Source organism: Triticum dicoccoides, chromosome 6A (genome assembly GCF_002162155.2).
Source record: "Triticum dicoccoides isolate Atlit2015 ecotype Zavitan chromosome 6A, WEW_v2.0, whole genome shotgun sequence".
NCBI lineage: Eukaryota > Viridiplantae > Streptophyta > Magnoliopsida > Poales > Poaceae > Triticum > Triticum dicoccoides.
In genome coordinates, this window is record NC_041390.1 from 122734477 (window position 1) to 122738751 (window position 4275).

Genomic DNA, 4275 nt, shown 5'->3' on the forward strand with positions numbered 1-4275 from the left:
TGCCTTCGGATTCTTCTCCAGTCTCACCGTCTGCGTCGCTACCGTTGTGACCGCGGGGGGTGTTGAGTAACGTGATTGTATTAGGAAACATAGGTTAGACTAGGAAATATTCTGGCTTGCCTTGTACTCTAAGTAGATCATGTACTCTTATATATATGCCCATGAGGCTCAAGCAATACAACGACTATTTCACCAATCCCTCTCTCCTTCTAACAATAGATTTTTGATGCTGCAAATTTTGCTTCTAGGTGCTGCAATCTTGTGTGTCTTCTGCTGCAAATGCATGGGTGACATGATGCAATGACTCTGAGGTGGCTGAGGGAAATGTTGTGTCCATGTTGCGAGTTTTTTGATGGTGCTGCGAGCGTTGGCTAAAATGTACGTGTGGTGAGTTTTTTCTCAATAATTTTGCTGCGACGAGGGGGATTTGTTGTGTCTCGCGCGCACACACACAATTGCATGTTGTTTTACGCATCGTGGGGGAAATAAAACGACGATGTTGCGTGCTAGGCGTGATCTTTTGTGTGCTGCCTTAAAACGGGTAGGCATGACAAGGACGTAGACGGCCCATTTCACGTGGCTAGGTAAACAGCTGCATTTTTACTGTAAATATAAGAAGTAAACAGCTCGTTGATTGAAAGTAACGAAAATCAAAGTACGTGTACCGTGCACCATACAAAGGAGATCTGAGCGTGCAGCACTGCTCCTCTTCTCAATCTCAAGAGCAGCAGTAGCGTTTCCGGCTTGTCCTTCGGCGTCCGAACCCAGTCATCGGCCTGATCTATCGTCGAGCTACGTATGGGCCAGAGCCAGAGGATATGCATGCATGATGCATCCGAGCCGTGCTTCGAAATCTCTTGTTTGACTCGTACTCTTCTTCCCTCTGAACCCTTGGTTGTTCTTTCCTTTTTCTCTCCCTCTCCGCTCATACAGTCTCGATTTCTCCTCTTCCCATCCCGCCAAACCGGAGCGCCATTTTGTGCACGCAACTTGGGATCGCCATCCAGCTGAGCTGAAGGTAATTATAACGGCAGCATGGCATGTCTGGTTGCTTCCAACGCTTTGCTTTGCGGCGGTTTTCGTGGCGTGCAGATAAGGGCTTTTGGCTGTAATTTTGTCTTCATATCGTAGGTTTTTTTCTTTTTGAGGGGTCTTCATATCATAGGTGCGTAGCAGGCTAAAATCCATGCGACTTGCTCATGTACGTCTGCTGCTCAGAATCAAACATCTTCAGAAAACAAAGGCAAACAAATAAGGAACCAACATATATAATTGTTCAGTTGAAGGCCAACTGAACTACACCAAAAGTTTGAGACGCGTGCAAAGCTTCAGATTGACGCCGCTGGGCCATACAGATGTCAATGGGAGGGATCCAATGCAACTACTTCAGAAATAATTAGTAGCTGATGAGTGGTTGAACCAAATTTTGTTAAACTGAATTGTGGTACCCTCCAGTAAAGGAAGAGAACCCTTCAAAAATAGGTGTATGCTGCTTGATGTGGCGTGCACACGGTATTTTTTAGTAAAAGGCGAAAGAATAGTTCGCTTTGTGCTCGCCACGCAGCTGCCTGAGCTCCAACACTACAGCTCACGTCCTATAAGTAGCGATTAGAGTGGGCTCAACTCCACCGAGCAAGCGAGGTGGGACTAATACCTGTGCTCAATTTTTAGGAAGCCTAATGGCAATTTCAGTTCTATAAGCGCGGCCCATGTTAAGCTTCTAGATTGGACGTTTGGCCCAGTTCGGTTTAGTTCAGTTGGACTTCTTGCATTGATCACGGTCCTGGGCTGGTCTTGCACGTATAAATGGGCTGTCCGCTGCTATTTCTCGCTTGCTGCGAGCTGAACGTGGCGCTCGCCTCAGGCGCACCCAAAACGGGACGGCCCAGCGTGGGACGAGCGCTTGCTCTCCAGCACAATTTTGAACCTCGAGCTGCAAATTATGAAGCTCATAGGTTTGCTAGGTATGGTGTTTCTCTCTCGCGGTAGGGAGGCATTTGTGGTTGGATACTCCCCGTGATCCAGTTGTAATCCCTGCGAACATTTTAGCTAATCAATAAAGGCCTAGCAAGCCTTTCTCAAAAAAATTACTTTATTATATTTCTAAATGAAAAATAAATATTAATTTAAAAATGTTTATCATGCGTTGAAAGATGTTTATATAATTTAAACAAATATTCACATAATTTAAAAAATATTAATAGCATTTAAAGAAATGCATGCGGAATTTATAAAAAATGTTCACACATTACGATAAGATGTTTGTGAAATTTTCTAAAAATGTTGCTGCGATTTAGTAAAATGTTTTGTACCATTCAGAAAATGTTTGTGACATTTAAAGAAATGTCCACATGTTTAAAAAAGAATGTTCATGTTTATACAATGTAAAAATATGCTCATGTATTTTAAAAAATGTTTTGTACCATTTGAAAAAATGTATGTTACATTTGAAAATGATCACTTTCCAAAAATAGGTTCATCGAATTTAAACAAATGTTATACAATGTAAAAAAAGTTTCTGTATTTAAAAGAATATTTTGTGTCATTCAAATATAATGTTTCAGTGTGTATTTGAAAAATGTTTAACACGTATTATAAAAACATGTTCCAAACTTGTATTTGAAAAAATGCTAATATATATTTGAAAAATGTTCAAATCATGCGTTCTTCGGCATCATGGCGGCGGCGGAGCCGGTAGCTGCGAGGGTGGTGGGGTGGGCGGCATGGTGTCTGTTTGCTTCTTGACTGTGTGTGGTAGTGGCTTGAGGTTATCAATTACGGGAGAAGTGGGGGGTAATAGAGAGACGAGATGGCACCACGTGGGCGTGGGGTTTAGTGGTGGCGGGTGAAATTCATCTTTTGGTGTTTGGCGGTGTGGGAATTCAAGCTAGTGACGACTGTGATATTGTTTGCTTAGTGGTCTATGGCCGAGGACAGCTAGAAATGATTTAAAAAAAATCTGGAAATACTGTGAGGTTTGCCATATTATAATAATAATTGTGAGGTTCATATTTTTCTTTTAAGAATGGGGGGACCCGAAGGTCCAAGATGCTAGCATTAAGATATCATTTTTTTGCACACCACACAAAGTACCCCAAAAAATGTAAATAAGAACCCGAAGCTAAGACTTAGGGCATTTGCAACGCCAACCCTCAAATCGGACACCGTATTCGCCCGCGGACCGGTTGGGACCAGTTCGTAGACACTGATACGGGAGTAAGTCATCCAAGCATGCCCACGTTCATTTCAACCCGCATTATAACAAGCCTGAAGAATTTCATCAAACACGGCCAAATTCAACAAAGTTCAGACATAATTTACATAAAACAAACATATTTTGTCCGCTTTACAAAACTAAGCCAACACTCAAAGTAATTATAGAAAATTGCATAATTCATCCACGCGTGCATGCTATACAACGTGTATATCAATATTGAGTGAATGAATGAATAAACCAACATGTAGCATAACAGGAAGCAACACTTACGATCTCAACGGTTGACGAGCCCAATGGCCACCTTTGTCTCCACTTGGTGAATCGCACCACAAAATCTTCATGACGAAGTCGCAGATGGTGTTCCAGCGATGCATTAGCGACTTCACATTGCGTGCATGGATAACGTGCATGTTGTATATCGCGAAGTTCTTTCTCTCATGAAACGAAGCATGCAAGATTTGCCAAAAGGCTGGGCCCTTGTTCATGCCACCAAAGTCATCAAAAAAAGGGCAACCACACACCGCACAATAACTCATCCATGTACATTGAGTACCCCGCCATCGTGCTTCTCTAGAAAACAAAAAAGAAGTTAAAAAACTCAATGGCATATGACTGAACACCTGCTAGGCGCGGTGTCCGCCATGGACAACGTCAATAGGGATGCGAAGGATACCTAGTTGTGGAGGAATTTCTGGGTAGACAACAACGTAGTCCAAGGCCAACAGTCTCGTGCGTGGGGTCTGCGGACGTCCGGGATGTCTGGGCGGTAGCCAAATAGGTACAACGGCGGCGACGGACAACGACAGTGCGAATGAAAGGAGGGGGCAGGGGTGGACTGGAAGAAAAGGGGACCGAGAGGGGGATTTCAGTGGGTCTAGGGTGTCGGAGTCCTACGTGCCCGGTGTCCGGACTCCCATAAAGCCTCCCTCTCGCCCCGAGTTTGCCTCCAGTTTGCGAGAAAAAGGATGTCCGAACTAACTCGCAGACGAATACATGACCGTGTTGGATGACAAAACATGTCTGAACCGCACGGTCCGGATGGATGCGGGCGGTTTAAG

General features: G+C 43.9%; 1 non-coding gene across 1 annotated transcript; it reads right to left on the minus strand.

Moving 5' to 3' along the window:
• Positions 1 to 1446: 1446 nt before the first annotated feature.
• LOC119319701 lies at positions 1447 to 1566 on the minus strand. The gene has a single exon (XR_005154578.1). It is a non-coding gene; the product is annotated as a U5 spliceosomal RNA (small nuclear RNA).
• Between the last annotated feature and the right edge of the window lie 2709 nt (positions 1567 to 4275).